The 17357-nt window shown below is 42.1% G+C and overlaps 1 protein-coding gene across 1 annotated transcript in view; it reads left to right on the top strand.

Annotated features, from left to right (window-relative positions):
* LOC139389782 (neural proliferation differentiation and control protein 1-like) overlaps positions 1-17357 on the top strand; it is a 42244-nt gene that overhangs the window by 8633 nt on the left and 16254 nt on the right. The gene's annotated exons all lie outside the window — the stretch shown is intronic.

Below are 17357 nucleotides of genomic sequence, written 5' to 3'. Positions count from 1 at the left end.
CCACCTGCTTTCATGTTCTCATGTTCTGAGCAAGGAACTTCAACGTTAGCTTTTTTACATGGCACATATTGCACTTTTACTTTCTTCTCCAACACTTTGTTTTTGCATTATTTAAACCAAATTGAACATGTTTCATTTATTTGAGACTAAATTGATTTTATTGATGTATTATATTAAGTTAAAATAAGTTCATTGTTCATTCAGTATTGTTGTAATTGTCATTATTACAAATATATATATAAAAATATCGTCCGATTTAATCGGTATCAGCTTTTTTGGGTCCTCCAATAATCGGTATCAGTGTTGAAAAATCATAATCGGTCGACCTCTATTCTGCACATCTATCACTCCAGTGTTTAACTGCTAAATTGTAATTATTTTACCATTATGACCTATTTATTGCCTTACCTCCCTAATCTTACTTCATTTGCAAACACTGTATTAAGACTTTTCTATTGTGTTATTGACTGTACGTTTGTTTTTTCCATGTGTAACTCTGTTGTTTGTGTCGCACTGCTTTGCTTTATCTTGGCCAGGTTGCAGTTGTAAATGAGAACTTGTTCTCAACTGGCCTACCTGGTTAAATAAAGGTGAAATCAAAAAAAAATCTTAGGCTGCTCAGCCGTGGAAACCCATTTCATGATCTCCAGACGAATAGTTATTGTGCTGACATTGCTTCAAGAAGCAGTTTTGAACTTGGTAGTGAGTGTTGCAACCGAGGACAGATGATTTTTACACACTACGTGCCGTTCTGTGAGCTTGTGTGGCCTACCACTTCGCGGCCGAGCCGTTGTTGCTTCTTGACATTTCCACTTCACATAACAGCACTTAGTTGACCAGGGCAGCAATTTGATGAACTGACTTGTTGGAAAGGTGGCATCCTATGACAGTGCCACGTTGAAAGTCACTGACCTCTGCAGTAAGGCCATTCTTCTGCAATTTGTTGGCCGCTAGACGCATAGGGCCAACAGTAGCCCATTTCAGGCCAGTTCCAAAACCAAGAGACATGTTCAAACAAGACATTGCTCTTTTGCAGCCCCAACCAGCAACTCGACAAACAGAGAACATTTTGAGAAAATGTGACAGAATAATTACATTAGAGCACTGAGCTACATTATGACTCATATTTGTGTTGCCCTTGTGTCCTGGGTGCATCCCAAACGGCACTGGTCTGAAGTAGTGCAGTATACAGGGAATAGAGTGCCATTTGGGACGCATATTAGTTTCAGATTAAGGGGAGGAGGAGGAAAGAGCAGGGGGGGAAATTTTACAGGACCAGCTCACATTTGTTTACATCCCTGTTACTGAGCATTTCTCCTTTGTCAAGATAATCCATCCAACTGACAGGTGTGGCATATCAAGAATCTGATTAAACAGCGTGATCATTACACAGGTGTACCTTGTGCTGGGGAAAATAAAAGGCCACTAAAATGTGCAGTTTTGTCACACAACGCAATGTCACAGATGTTTTGAAAGAGCGTGCATTTGACATGCTGACTGCAGGAATGTCCACCAGAGCTGTTGACAGAGAATTTATTGTTAATTTCTCTACCATAAGCCTTCTCCAACGTTGTTTTAGAGAATTTGGTGGTACGTCCAACCAGCCTCACAACCACAGACCACGTGTAACGATGCCAGCCCTAGACCTCCACATCCAGCTTCTTTACCTGCAGGATCGTCTGAGACCAGCCACCCAGACAGCTGATGAAACTGAGGAGTATTTCTGTCTGTAACAAAACCCTTTTGAGGGGGAAAAACTCATTCTGATTGGCTGTGCCTGGCTCCCCCTGCCCAGTCATGTGAAATCCATAGGTTAAGGCCTAATGAACTTATTTCTATTTACTGATTTCCTTATATGAACGGTAACTCAGTTAAATCTTTGACATTGTTGCATGTTGAGTTTATATTTTTGTTCATTATAATAACAACCAATACAGAGAGTGAGAACCTCAGGAGGACTGTTTTAATTTACCCTTTAACTGTGGCACTTGCAGAGTACTGCAGATGCGAGATCAATCAAATGTATTTATAAAGCCCTTTATATCCGATGTCACAAAGTGCTACAGAAACCCAGCCTAAAACCACAAACAGCAAGCAATGCAAAGGCAGTAACCTAGGAAGAAACCTAGAGACGAACCAGGCAGAGGGAGAGACACACATGTTCGGTGAACAGTTCATGGTTCCATAGCCGCAGGCAGGACATTTGAAACCGGAGCAGCAGCATCCCGAGTGGCAGCTGCAACCTTTTCTCTGTCTCTAATGTATTGTGTCCTGCTATCAATAGGGAATATATAACTAATATATGCATCACTGGCTTGTGTCATTCAAACCCATATGGTGCCATCAACCACAGCTAGAAGGGACCCAGACTGAAAAAGGTCTCTGCAGTTTTAAATACAATACTTAATGACATTAACTCATTATCTGAGACAGCCTTACAAGAGATGCGCAACGAGGCATGTTGTCACACATACTGCGTGTATAGAAAAAAAAAAAAGATTATCACGGTGTCATGACGTTGGCCTGGGGGTAGGTTCATGACAGTCATAAATACCTCTCCCCCCCCCCTTTCCTCTCTTTTACATTTGCAAACCCCTTGGTTAACATAGAGATTCTGGGAACATCAGAAGGTGAGGGGAAATAAACGATATTCTGGTAATCCGACCAATTGAACATGTGCAGTGTTTCTTAATGAATATGATGTCAGTTTGGTTGTCATCTGAGACATTCTCATCAATGATAAGATGACATAAACTCTACAGTGGAAAGTCTACACATCAGCATTATCAGATTCACATGGAATTGTTGTTCAATTCAAATGTTTGAAAATGAAATTATTTGTGATGCGATGAAATGTAATTTTAGCTTCTAAAATGTGAGAATTGGGTTTTCATAAGGTTAGGGCTCTGCTCAATCAGTGGCCCGTCCCTGTGAAGAGTCATGGGTTATAAAACTTTTCAGACACACCCTTCTCGCTCCACTATATAAAGCCTTGACGAAAATGTAACCTCTTGTTCTGAGGATGTGAGGATGACGGTCCGATGTCAAAATGGTTCAGATAATAACTACAGAACGAAGCCAACATCAGCGTGAGCTTTGGTTGCGAATGGTATGAACTTTAAACACTTATTCACTACAGAAGTGATACCTCCTAGCCGTTGCGTTAGCAACAGCAGCTGCAAATGAGGGTTAGGAAGGAAGAGACAGAGTATCCCGTCTATCATACAATGATGTATCCAATTGACCACCAGAGACATTCTTCAAAGGACTCGGTTTGGCAACACGACCTTCCATCTACCACCAACCTACTGAAGCGTAGCTCAGAGTAAATATTTATTGCATTTTCCTTTTCCAAATGGGCGGTAATTTAGAATGCATAAGATACTGTATTTACGATAGCACAGCTTCTTCCTTTGTTACTCAGTCTTCCCGCTCTTTTACTCAAACCCAGCCCCCTTTCCTTTTGTGTAACAAGCTGTCATATCTGTTCCGCCCGCTAGGGGCGATTTCCTTTATGACGTCAAGTTACGATGAATTATATGTATATGTAATTCTGTGTGATTAGTTAGGTATTTTAGTAAATAAATAATTAAACCCAATTTTGCATTGCTGATTCAACTTGTTAGCCAGGGTTTGTGAAGATAACCAAGAATTTACAACTTTCAGATGAGATTGAATTAAAGTGACGATTAATATTGACTGCTATTGATGTAAAATATTACTAGGTCTTTAAGAGTTTATTCGGAAGATAACAGCTCTATAAATATTATTTTGTGGTGCCCCGACTCTAGTTAATTACATTTACATGATTAGCTCAATCGGGTAATATTAATTACGGAGAAATTATTTTATAGAATAGCATGTCATATCACTTAATCTGGCATAGCCAAAGACACAACAACAGTTTAATTTAAAAAGACTTCCAATAGAGCAGAAGTGCGACACAGATCCAATATATAATTTTCTATACGCTACAAGTAAGGCGGAGTCCCATGTAGAGTCAGGCTGTGTGTCCCTGTTCCCTATATAGTGCCCTATTGGCCCTGAGCAAAAGTAGTGCACTATATAGGAAATAGGGTGTCATTTGGGACACGGCCTACGTCTTGATAGTAACCAACTTGCCAAAAGGAGGATTCTAATCAGTCTGTCCTTTTGGCAGTGAATGGTCTCTTCCTGTTGACATTGCTCAAGCAGATCGACAGCTTGACAGAGACAAAGCCTCCTATTTGTAAATGGAAGACTCTTGATGGACGGAGGCTGCCTGTCATGTTTTCAGATTAGTGCCAACACCAACACCGCCCTGGGTACATAGGGCTTAATTACGGCTTCCTCACTCCTCTACATCTGGCCTCCTGACAGCACCTTCCAGCTTGGCTGGTCTGGCCCTGAGGATCACCAGCCCTAATAGGTAGCGGCAGGTTGTTTAGGAGCTACGCGGCAGGTTGTTTAGGAGCTACGCGGCAGGTTGTTTAGGAGCTACGCGGCAGGTTGTTTAGGAGCTACGCTGCAGGTTGTGTAGGAGCTACGCTGCAGGTTGTGGAGGAGCTACGCGGCAGGTTGTTTAGGAGCTACGCGGCAGGTTGTTTAGGAGCTACGCGGCTGGTTGTTTAGGAGCTACGCGGCAGGTTGTTTAGGAGCTACGCGGCAGGTTGTTTAGGAGCTACGCGACAGGTTGTTTAGGAGCTACGCGGCAGGTTGTTTAGGAGCTACGCGGCAGGTTGTGGAGGAGCTACGCGGCAGGTTGTTTAGGAGCTACGCGGCAGGTTGTTTAGGAGCTACGCGGCTGGTTGTTTAGGAGCTACGCGGCTGGTTGTTTAGGAGCTACGCGGCAGGTTGTTTAGGAGCTACGCGACAGGTTGTTTAGGAGCTACGCGGCAGGTTGTTTAGGAGCTACGCGGCAGGTTGTTTAGGAGCTACGCGACAGGTTGTTTAGGAGCTACGCGGCAGGTTGTTTAGGAGCTACGCGGCAGGTTGTTTAGGAGCTACGCTGCATGTTGTGGAGGAGCTACGCTGCATGTTGTTTAGGAGCTACCCGGCAGGTTGTTTAGGAGCTACCCGGCAGGTTGTTTAGGAGCTACCCCGCAGGTTGTTTAGGAGCTACGCTGCAGGTTGTGGAGGAGCTACGCTGCAGGTTGTTTAGGAGCTACCCTGCAGGTTGTTTAGGAGCTACGCGGCAGGTTGTGGAGGAGCTACGCTGCAGGTTGCTTAGGAGCTACGCTGGCAGGTTGCTTAGGAATTACGCTGAAGGTTGCTTAGGAGCTATGCTGCAGGTTGTGGAGGAGCTATGCTGCAGGTTGTTTAGGAGCTACGCGGCAGGTTGTTTAGGAGCTACGCGGCAGGTTGTTTAGGAGCTACGCGGCAGGTTGTTTAGGAGCTACGCGGCAGGTTGTTTAGGAGCTACGCGGCAGGTTGTTTAGGAGCTACGCGGCAAGTTGTTTAGGAGCTACGCTGCAGGTTGTTTAGGAGCTACGCGGCAGGTTGTGGAGGAGCTACGCTGCAGGTTGCTTAGGAGCTACGCTGCAGGTTGCTTAGGAATTACGCTGCAGGTTGCTTAGGAGCTATGCTGCAGGTTGTGGAGGAGCTACGCGGCAGGTTGTTTAGGAGCTACGCGGCAGGTTGCGGAGGAGCTACGCTGCAGGTTGCGGAGGAGCGATGCTGCAGGTTGTGGAGGAGCTACGCGGCTGGTTGTGGAGGAGCTACGCGGCAGGTTCTTGAGGAGCTACGCGGCAGGTTCTTGAGGAGCTACGCGGCAGGTTGCGGAGGAGCTACGCGGCAGGTTGCGGAGGAGCTACGCGGCAGGTTGCGTAGGAGCTATGCGGCAGGTTGCGGAGGAGCTACGCGGCAGTTTGCGGAGGAGCTACGCTGTAGGTTGCGGAGGAGGTACGCGGCAGGTTGTGGAGGAGCTACGCGGCAGGTTGTGGAGGAGCTACGCGGCAGGCTGTTTAGGAGCTACGCGGCAGGTTGTTTAGGAGCTACGCGGCAGGTTGTTTAGGAGCTACGCGGCAGGTTGTTTAGGAGCTACGTGGCAGGTTGTGGAGGAGCTATGCGGCAGGTTGTTTAGGAGCTACGCGGCAGGTTGCTTAGGAGCTACGCGGCAGGTTGCTTAGGAGCTACGCGGCAGGTTGCTTAGGAGCTACGCGGCAGGTTGCTTAGGAGCTACGCGGCAGGTTGTTTAGGAGCTACGCGGCAGGTTGTGGAGGAGCTACGCGGCAGGTTGTTTAGGAGCTACGCGGCAGTTTGTGGAGTGGCAGGTTGTGGAGGAGCTACGCGGCAGGTTGTTTAGGAGCTACGCTGCAGGTTGTTTAGGAGCTACGCGGCAGGTTGTGGAGGAGCTACGCTGCAGGTTGCTTAGGAGTTACGCTGTAGGTTGCTTAGGAGCTACGCTGCAGGTTGTGGAGGAGCTACGCGGCAGGTTGTTTAGGAGCTACGCGGCAGGTTGTGGTGGAGCTACGCTGCAGGTTGTGGAGGAGCTACGCTGCAGGTTGTGGAGGAGCTACGCGGCAGGTTGTGGAGGAGCTACGCGGCAGGTTGTGGAGGAGCTACGCTGTAGGTTGTGGAGGAGGTACGCAGCAGGTTGTGGAGGAGCTACGCGGCAGGTTGTGGAGGAGCTACGCGGCAGTTTGTGGAGGAGCTACGCGGCAGTTTGTGGAGGAGCTACGCTGTATGTTGTGGAGGAGGTACGCAGCAGGTTGTGGAGGAGCTACGCAACAGGTTGTGGAGGAGCTACGCTGTAGGTTGTGGAGGAGCTACGCGGCAGGTTGTGGAGCCAGAGGGCATTGTACACATAGATAGTCACTACAGAATGGAGAGAGCAGCTCAGCTGGCACTGAGGAAGTTAACACTGAGTCTCGCAGGGTTTAAATCATTCACATTGGCAATGTCACTGACTATAAATTGAGTGAGAGGTGAAGGGGACCGACGACTATAAAAGGCTTTTTCTTTGGGTTTTAATTTTAATACTGTTCTGTTCCACTTCCCGATTGCTTTGATAATCCCGAAGCAGTGGTTTAATTTCGGTTTGAGTCAGTTAAATTAGAATTCTGATCATGAATTCATTGGAGAGTTCTCCAGAAAACGATTGGCATTGTTCTAAATCAAAGGTCTGCAGTAGTTTGAATGTAATTGACTCTGGCAGACAGTTCATAGGCATAAAACACTGTCATGTCAGACAGTCTTGACCCACTGTGGGTTGGGCTTAGTAGGAGACATCGTACTACTGCATTCCCCTCTTCTGTCAGAGTAGATTTGTATTCAGTAGATGAGCTGCTAGTGAACCTGGGTTCAAATACTGTTTGACATTTTAAAGATACTTTAGGGCTGATCCCAGTCAGTTGAATGGTCGATTGTTTGGTCAATAGGCTGTTGGTCGACCGAGAATTTGGTAGTCGATCAGTTGCAACAAAAAAAGTAATGTTTTATTGCATGTCTTGATTGACCGTTAATTACCATAACTTCTAATCTACAATGTTTGTTTGGTTACTGTCATTTCTGTTAATGCATTCAATAATAATATTATTATGTATTTATTTATTATTATTAGTCTCTTAATGTTCTCATTGTCGGAGTGGACACGTTGTTTGCAGAGCGCACAACCTAGGCTACACTTGTGAGAAACAAGTTTTGATTTATTTCATTCTGTTTCCGAGTTGTCAATTTATTCATTGTGTTTTGTTTTGAGCGCTCCTGTCAATGTTGAGTAAGGACACGCACCTGATTACGCATAGAAGTAGGCCTAGGCTACCTGGCCTGCGAGCAAATGTAGGCTTATAAATGTTCCCATTTGGGGGATCTGATTGTATTTCTGATTGTCTTAACTCACCACCACTAATGAGCTGTGGAGCTTCGCAAAGAAATGTTTTCTTCAACTCAAACAGCAAGTAAACTAAGTCTGTTTTTTACATCCATTGAGAATGACAATAGTTCCTCAATGTAGCCTATTTAAAAAACCTTTCCAGGTTCCTCCCTTTCGATAACCACTCATTTTGAAAGGGGAGAAAAAAATGTTGTTCTCTGATCCGGTGGTAATGTCATAAAATAGGCCTACCTGATTACTACTTATCCTTGGATCAAATAGCCTACAACTGTGTCTGTCCAGAGCTTACTGGTACAGAACTCTGAGGGGACAGAATATTTTATACAATGTTGCATGTTTATTAGCATGAGCTTCTGGCTGGACCAAGTTGATACAGTGTTTCAAGTTCCTTGCATACAGGCCATGTGTGATTTCTACCTGCATGCAGGCTGCAATGTTTTTATTTGTTGGCTTTATGTAGTCTATTTTTATATACAATACCAATCAAAAGTTTGGACACCTCATTCAAGGGTTTTTCTTTATTTTTACTATTTTCTACATTGTAGAATAATAGAAGAATGTTGTGGTAGCCATACTGGTTAAGTGTGCCTTGAATTCTAAATACCAGCAAAGCACCATCACACCACCTCCTCCATGCTTCACGGTGGGAACAACACATGCGGAGATCATCCGTTCACCTACTCTGTATCTCACGAAGACAAGTGGTTGGAACTAAAAATCGCAAATTTGTACTCATCAGACCAAAGCACAGATTTCCACTGGTCTAATGTCCATTGCTTGTGTTTCTTGGCCAAGCAAGTCTCTTCTTCTTATTGGGGTCCTGTAGTTTTTTTTGCAGCAATTCAACCATGAAGGCCTGATTCACGCAGTCTCCTCTGAACAGTTGATTTTGAGATGTCTTTTACTTGATATCTGTGAAGCATTTATTTGGGCTGATTTATGGATTTACTGACCTTCATGTCTTAACTTTTTAGTGACGGGGCAGTATTCGGAAATTCGGATGAATGACGTACCAAAAGTAAACTGCCTGTTACTCAGGCCCAGAAGCTAGGATATGCATATACTTGGCAGAATTGGATAGAAAACACTCTGAAGTTTCTAAAGCTGTTAAAATAATGTCTGTGAGTATGACAGACCTGATATGGCAGGCGAAAACTCGAGGAAAATCCATCCAGGAAGTGGGTTTCCATTGAATGCCTATTGACTATGTAATTGGTTAGGGCCCAGGTTGCAGTTCCTATGGCTTCCACTAGATGTCAACAGTCTTTAGTCATGGTTTCAGGCTTGTTTTCTGAAAAACGATGACGAAAAATACCTTTTTGTTAGGGGACTGGGGAAGCGCTATTGTCCAGTTGAAATATTATTGATAACTGACACCCTGAGGATTAGTTAGTTATAAACATGGTTTGACATTACTATTAGGATGTATTCGTCTGCATGTTGACCGCCTTTGAGCCAGTGGATTACTGAACAAAACGCGCCAACAAAACAGAGTTTTTGGGATATAAAGATGGACTTTATCGAACAAAACTACCATTTATTGTCTAACTGGGACCCTTCTGAATGCAAACTTATGAAGATCTTCAAAGGTAAGTGATTCATTGTATAGCTATTTCTGACTTTCGTGACGTATCTGCTTGGTTGGAAAATGTTTGTATGTTCTGTATACTGTTCCAACCCTACCTTGTTACAACACAACTGATTGGCTCAAACGCATTAATTAAGAAAAAAATAAATTCCACAAATTAACTTTTAAGAAGGCACACCTGTTAATTGAAATGCATTTCAGGTTGACTACTTCATGAAGCTGGTTGAGAGAATGCCAAGAGTGTGAAAGCTGTCATCAAGTCAAAGGGTGGCTACTTAGAAGAATCTCTAATATAAACTATTTTTTGTTTAACACTTTTTTGGTTACTACATAATTCAATGTGTTATTTCATAGTTTTGATGTTTTCACTTTTATTCTACAATGTAGAAAATAGTAAAAACAAAGAAAAACCCTGGAATGAGTAGGTGTCAATTATTGACTGGTAATGTAGTTGGGAATGGCAATAAAGTCACTTCATTTTTATTTAGATGAAATCATTTGTGATTAATGAAAATTATAAGCTACCAAGGCTTTATTATAAAATAAATTAAATTGTTGTGGAGCAATGTGCATATGGATGTCATAACTGGCACGCAGATCGGTAGAAATGGTAAGATAAATTGGCACTCCAAATGTTACTGGCCTCACTAAATGTTACTGGCTATTACTGGCTACCCCAGGGGTGTAATGGCAACGTAATGGCAGAAGCTGGAGGAGGAAGGTCGGGAACAGTTTTTTAAATGTTTATTCTGGTTAGGCTATCTTGATCTCTGGCTCCCTCCTTGAGTCATTTGTGTCTCAATTATTTAATCACAGTGTGCTTAAAGCATCAGACAAGCTCAGTAGTCTACATATAGTTGATTTTATTAAAACACATAGGGTGTGCCTATATTTATGGAAAAATACACATTTTAGAATTTTGACATGTCAATTGGTCGAAAAAAGATGACTCGTAAAATACTTTGAGCATTTACTCTAGCCTGCCTTGAGTGACAGGTGGACTAGATTTACCGTTTTGGGCCAATTCATTTGGTCCATTTAAGCCAGGCAAGCTCAACCAAGCCCAGATAGGTATTTAGAAATTAATTAAAATAATATTTGAACCCAGGTCTGTCTGCTAAATGGACCAGGTAACCTCTAAAGTGTAGTGGATTTCTTGACCGTCAGATAAGGTAAGAAAACGATAGAATGCCGCTCTTGAATGGCTTATAGTCAGATATGTGCATGCTTGGCTTAGCCTAGACAGTAAGCAGCTGGATGCTGCCTAAAGACCATCACAAGTGGATACGGATCTTGTTAGGTGTTCATACCACTCACTACAGAATTCAATGGAATTTGTAGGATTAGAAATGTTAGAAGTGATAGAAACCAGAAATGATAGGATCACAATGCCACTCACATACTACAGAGGAAAACTATTCCTTTCTCTAGGCTGGGGCTAGGCTACACTAGCTGATTTGTAGACAGACTGTGCTCTCTGGGGAACTTAGCCAGGGTGATTTATACCCTGCTGCTGCTGAATGAAGATTATAGGAGATCTGCTCTCTGTCAGGACCAATTGAGAGGGCTGATTTGTCAAATGCAAAGTAGCAATTTGGGTCAGAAATGTTGTTAGTCAGATCAGGAAAACTGAGTATGTGTCCCAAATTGCACCCTATTCCCTACATAGTGCACTACTTTTGACCACAACCTTAAAGGGAATATGGTGCCATTTGGGACGCGGACTATAACCTGCCTGGGCAGTTATTTTCCATGGAGGGCCACATTAGAATATATTTTTGCCATCGCGGGCCAGAATCACATTACAGGATTATACATCATGTGTATGACTGTGTTGACAGATATATCTACTGTAATTCACATCCAGATATGCCACTTATTTAACTTTTTAACATGCACAGAAATAAACTACATCCATGTTCTCCTTTTGGTAGGTATTTTCATTATTAAACATGCAATGAACTAAATGGAGGGAAATGTACACTACATTCAGCACCACGGACAGAACTCTTGCTAATGGGGATGCACAAAAACACAAGAAAGAGAGAGAGCTCAAACAGTACAAACCTCTTCTGAGCATAACTCCTCATCTTTGGAAAGTTTTGTTCATCGAGAGATGCATATAACCTTGTCAGTGACATTGTTTTGAATAGTTCTCCAATCACTGCATCAAACTGAAGATCGATAAGCTCAAGTTGCAGGTCAGTGGGAGCGTTATCCACATTGAAGGTGAAAGGAGAGGAAACCAACAGCATGTCATTTTCCAACACTTTGAAATCCTCTAAACAACGAGAGAACTCACCGTTCATAGCACGCAGCAGTGATGTATACTTCTCCCGCTGGTCATCTGATAGGGAACAGACTAGTAGTGTCGGAAGGTCATCTGATAGGGAACAGACTAGTGGTGTCAGAAGGTCATCTCATAGGGACAGACTAGTAGTGTCAGAAGGTCATCTGATAGGGACAGACTAGTAGTGTCAGAAGGTCATCTGATAGGGAACAGACTAGTAGTGTCGGAAGGTGGGTTAGATTGTTGGCTTCTACTTGGCGGGTCAGGGGGAGTAATTTTCCCTTGAAGGCTTTGACAAGGCTGTACATCTGATGTGCAAAAAGGCCCTTCCCTTGTAGTTTGGAATTTAGTTAATTTGAGGGTCATGATGTCCACAGTGAAGGAAAAATCAGCCAACCATTCTTTGTCTTGCAGTTGAGGGAAATCCACATTTTCATTTGCAAAAATGCAGCAATCTCCAATCTTCAGGTCCCACACCCTTTTTAAGCAACATCCCTAAACTCAGCCATCTCACGTTTGCGTGGTGGGGGAGATCTGCATGACCTGACTCTGTCTCCAACAGTGAGACAAACTGCCTGTGTTTTTTAAGATTTTGCTCTTATGAAGTTTACCACTTGTGTGACTGTATCCACAACATGGCTCATATTGCTGCAGAGTCAATTAAACATTATTTAATGAATTCTCCCTCAGCGAATGGCTTGCTATGTTTAGCAATTTTGTGGGACAGTACATAGCTAGCACTATCAATTCTGTCGTTTGCTGAATGCAGTTTAGTGAAAATTCCTTTAGAAAACATTTCGATGTCCACTCTTGCTGGAACACCCTACATTCATTATCTACTTTTCTTTGGAAAAACAACCTTTTGCGCTAATTTCTAGCTAGCTACTATTTGTAACTGTGAGGTGTGTCTGTCAGCCACTGTCTGTCCTCGTACAGTTGTTATTTATACGTGCCTTTTAAAATATATGTCCCACAAGTGGTGGGAGTTAAATCATTACACAAAGGCCAGTATTCATTGTGCTTTTCATTTGAATAACGAATACATTTTTCAAACCTTTACTATCTCAATTCTTTTTATGTGATCTGAGCATGATTCCGCGGATCGTATTGAATCAGGTCGCGGGCCACATATGGCCCCCGTGCCGGACTTTGCTCAGGCCTGGACTATAAGAATGAGGACAAATCTGAGAATTTGTGCAAAAAAATAACAATAGATCACTATATTGTTTAGCTACTATACAATTACATTCAGATGGGATTCATGAATATCTGGTTGCTAACATTTATCAGAAACAGAATGGGACATATCCTACTACTTAACATAAACACTGTCCTTGGTCTCCTGTCCTTGGTCTCCTGTCCTTGGTCTTGCCAGCCAACTTAAAATAAATGTTCCCTTCTTCTTATCGTTTGTCTTAATCTGAGCTTGTTCATCCCCATTTGTCTCTCTTGATAGGTCCCCACCCCCTTCCCCCCCCCCCCCTCCTCCTTCTGCATTCACAGTGTGACTCACACCTGATGATGTCACACAGTCTCAGTTGCCATGGCAGTCGTTATGGCAACCGCAGCAGCCTTTCAGAGTTTCAGCTGCGTAGCCCTCCAATGGGATGTGATGTCAGTCAAGGGTTACTATTGATAGGTTTACTTTAATGAGTTGCTTCCCTTGAATGTGCAGGGTATTGTGGACACTTATTACTCAGTGGTGAAAAAAATACCCAATTGTCATACTTGAGTAAAAGTAAAGATACCTTGATAGAAAATGACTCAAGTGAAAGTCACCCAGTAAAATACTCCTTGAGTAAAAGTCTTAAAGTATTTGTTTTAAAATATACTTTAGTATTAAGGGTAAACGTAATTGCTAAAATATACTTAAATATCAAAAGTAAAAGTATAAATAATTTCAAATTCGTTATATTAAGCAAAAAATAATAATAATTACGAGTAGCCTCCACACTCCAGCACTCAAACATAATTTATAAATAAAGTATTTGTTTCGTGAGTCCTCCAGATCAGAAGCAGTAAGGATGACCAGGGGTATTCTCTTAAGTGTGTGAATTTGACCATTGTCCTGCTAAGCACGTATGGCTTAAAAAGTACATTTATTTTCTTTAGGGATGTAGTGGTGTAAAAGTTCTCAAAAATATAAATGGTAATGTACAGATACCCAAAACACTACTTAATTAGTACTTTAAAGTATTTTTTTACATAAAATACTTGACTTTACTCCACTGTTAATACTATTCAATTATTAATGGGGCACCAGTCCAGTTATTGGACAAAATTGTCTTCCAAGAAGACCTTACTTCTGGGTTATTAACTCTAGAAGACTACAATTAGAGTAATACATTTATTCATCTGAAGATGTGGATCCGTTGGAGTTCTGTACCAGTATATATAGACAAACACAATGTATTTATTCAATCAACATTTAATAACACTCATCAAAATATTTACAAACATGATGAAAATGATCATGAAATAGAATGAAAGATAAGGAGTGAAGGTCCGGAGATCCTGAACATGACATTTTATTCAACTCAGTCTGTAATCAAAATCTGTTGTGGCTTCTTGATTGTTCAGGCCACATGGAGGATAACAATGGAAAAATATGGATGTGTGTGCTTTCTGGTTGAGTTGGGTGGTTCCTCCTTCAGGTTGCTCCTGATTTAGTGTCCTTATGATTGTTGCTCTTCTCTGTTGATTCCTTGCTTGAGTTGCAGAGGCTGTGCTCTAAATGTCTACTCTAGGTTATTTTAAGTGTACCGTTCAGGCTACAGTAGCTCTTAAGTCTTCTGTTTTCTTCTGAGGCTGTTTAGTACCAATTTCTGTACTGGATTACAAGTTCTATTCCCTAAAAGGTACTTTTCCCCAAACGTATCAGTTACCACTTCTGGCCATTAAAGGCAAAGGTCCAGGGCCTGTGGTCGGGCTGCTGGAGATGGAGTTTTTTCCCCCTCCTTCTGGTCCAGAGTTGAGCGAGGGGAGCAGTACTTTTCTAGTCCTGCTAGGTCACATGGTTACACCCCTAGGTGTCGAGAGCCATTTTTGCCACCCATTGTCATGGAGGTACAGAAGACATTTTGGGGGGAGAACCTATTTGGTTAAGGTCAGTTCAATCGTATTGTTCAACATATGACATTCAAACAACACATCACTACAAATGCTGACCAGTCTTTCCAGGATTCTACGATCTCATTTCCCCACATATATATTACTACACAATAAAACACATAAAACTGCCTCATTACCACAGTACAAACAGAGGGGTCGCAATTTCAACCAATCACCGCACATTTACTGCATAATATGGATCATTCAAGCCAGACGTCAACAAACGTTTTCCCTTGGCAGTGCATTTTCAAGACAAATTGGACAAACATCTCATATTGACATGCAAAATGGAATAATTGGACAAACATCTCATATTGACATGCAAAATGGAATAATTGGACAAACATCTCATATTGACATGCAAAATGGAATAATTGGACAAACATCTCATATTGACATGCAAAATGGAATAATTGGACAAACATCTCATATTGACATGCAAAATGGAATAATTGGACAAACATCTCATATTGACATGCAAAATGGAATAATTGGACAAACATCTCATATTGACATGCAAAATGGAATAATTGGACAAACATCTCATATTGACATGCAAAATGGAATAATTGGACAAACATCTCATATTGACATGCAAAATGGAATAATTGGACAAACATCTCATATTGACATGCAAAATGGAATAATTGGACAAACATCTCATATTGACATGCAAAATGGAATAATTGGACAAACATCTCATATTGACATGCAAAATGGAATAATTGGACAAACATTTCATATTGACATGCAAAATGGAATAATTGGACAAACATCTCATATTGACATGCAAAATGGAATAATTGGACAAACATCTCATATTGACATGCAAAATGGAATAATTGGACAAACATCTCATATTGACATGCAAAATGGAATAATTGGACAAACATCTCATATTGACATGCAAAATGGAATAATTGGACAAACATCTCATATTGACATGCAAAATGGAATAATTGGACAAACATCTCATATTGACATGCAAAATGGAATAATTGGACAAACATCTCATATTGACATGCAAAATGGAATAATTGGACAAACATCTCATATTGACATGCAAAATGGAATAATTGGACAAACATCTCATATTGACATGCAAAATGGAATAATTGGACAAACATCTCATATTGACATGCAAAATGGAATAATTGGACAAACATCTCATATTGACATGCAAAATGGAATAATTGCCGTGGGAAAATCAAGCATTTTTGCCCTCAAATATCACAGAAAATCCCAAAGACTAGGTCTGTGTCCCAAATAGCACACTATTCCCTGTATAAAAAGTAGGGCGACCCCCATATAGGGATTAGGGTGCCATTCGGCACACAGCTTATCAGTCTGGGGAAAGCGTTATTCAGTTGGTGAAGGGTTTGGCCAGGCGTTTACTCTGTTAAGCAGGCTTACTTGGCATGATGACAGACACACAACGCAGCAGGACTCAGGAGCATTGGGCAGACTGACTCACTCACTATTTTGGTCTGTCATTTAAGGGGTATTATTCCATGTGAAAGTGACCTAGCTGACAGCTCTCTCCCTTAACGCATCCCACCTTCACCCCACAGCACACAGCCATATATCAGACAGCTGTTCACAACCTTGGCCCAACTCCGGCTCCAAAACATTATCAAACGGCAGCGTAAAAGTAGGTTCCGGGCTTCATCTTTTCATGTCAGAATGAGGGATTTCCACCTGGAACAGCGTGCTCATCAATGGGAGCCTAAACCTGCAGTATTATTTCAAACTTCAGATAACAATCTAAAGACTTTGAAGTCAGAGGAGGTTGGTTTCTATGACAACCATAGACTTGGTACAGTGAGGAATTAAAGTGACTGAGATCCCTGATTTTCAGTTAGAGGCAGTGAAGTAGATATTGTCTTCTGAAACTAGGGCTCTTAAATGACACCCCTATTCCTTATTTAGTCCACCGTTTTTGACCAGGGGAAAGGGGATACCTAGTCAGTTGTACCACTGAATGCCTTCAACTGAAATGTGTCTTCCGTATGTAACCCAACCCCTCTGAATCAGAGGTGCGGGGGGCTGCCTTAATCCACATCCACTTATTCGGCACCTGGGGAACAGTCGGTTAACTGCTTTGTCTCAGGGGCATAACAACATATTTTTACCTTGTCAACTCCGGGATTTGATCTAGCAACCTTATGGTTACTAGCCCAACCACTGAGCTACAGTACCTGCCGCCCTAGGGCCCATATCTAGTCTGATTAGCTGTAGCTTGGTGTGTGGTAGAGCTGGTGACTATATTAGCTGTACATTCAGGTGACTATGATGATTTATTATGATATTTCCTCCCTTTTCTCCTTCTCATTCGCTCTTCCGTTGTCACCTCAGGCTCCCTGATAATAGCTAGGCTGTAAGACTTAATGCCTGCATAATGAGATGAGTTCTCGGTGTCACGTCCAATTTGTATGGAAGCCTCAATGATTATTATTATCTTAGAGACCAGTGCTTTGTTTTAAATTTACATTTGATTTTAATTTTTACATTTAAAATTATATCACGATGAAGTAATGTGTCTGCTGATGTTGATA

This window comes from Oncorhynchus clarkii, chromosome 30 (genome assembly GCF_045791955.1).
Source record: "Oncorhynchus clarkii lewisi isolate Uvic-CL-2024 chromosome 30, UVic_Ocla_1.0, whole genome shotgun sequence".
In the NCBI taxonomy this organism is placed as follows: Eukaryota; Metazoa; Chordata; class Actinopteri; order Salmoniformes; family Salmonidae; genus Oncorhynchus; species Oncorhynchus clarkii.
The sequence above is the reverse complement of the archived record's forward strand: the minus strand, read 5'-3'. Positions and strand labels throughout refer to the sequence as shown.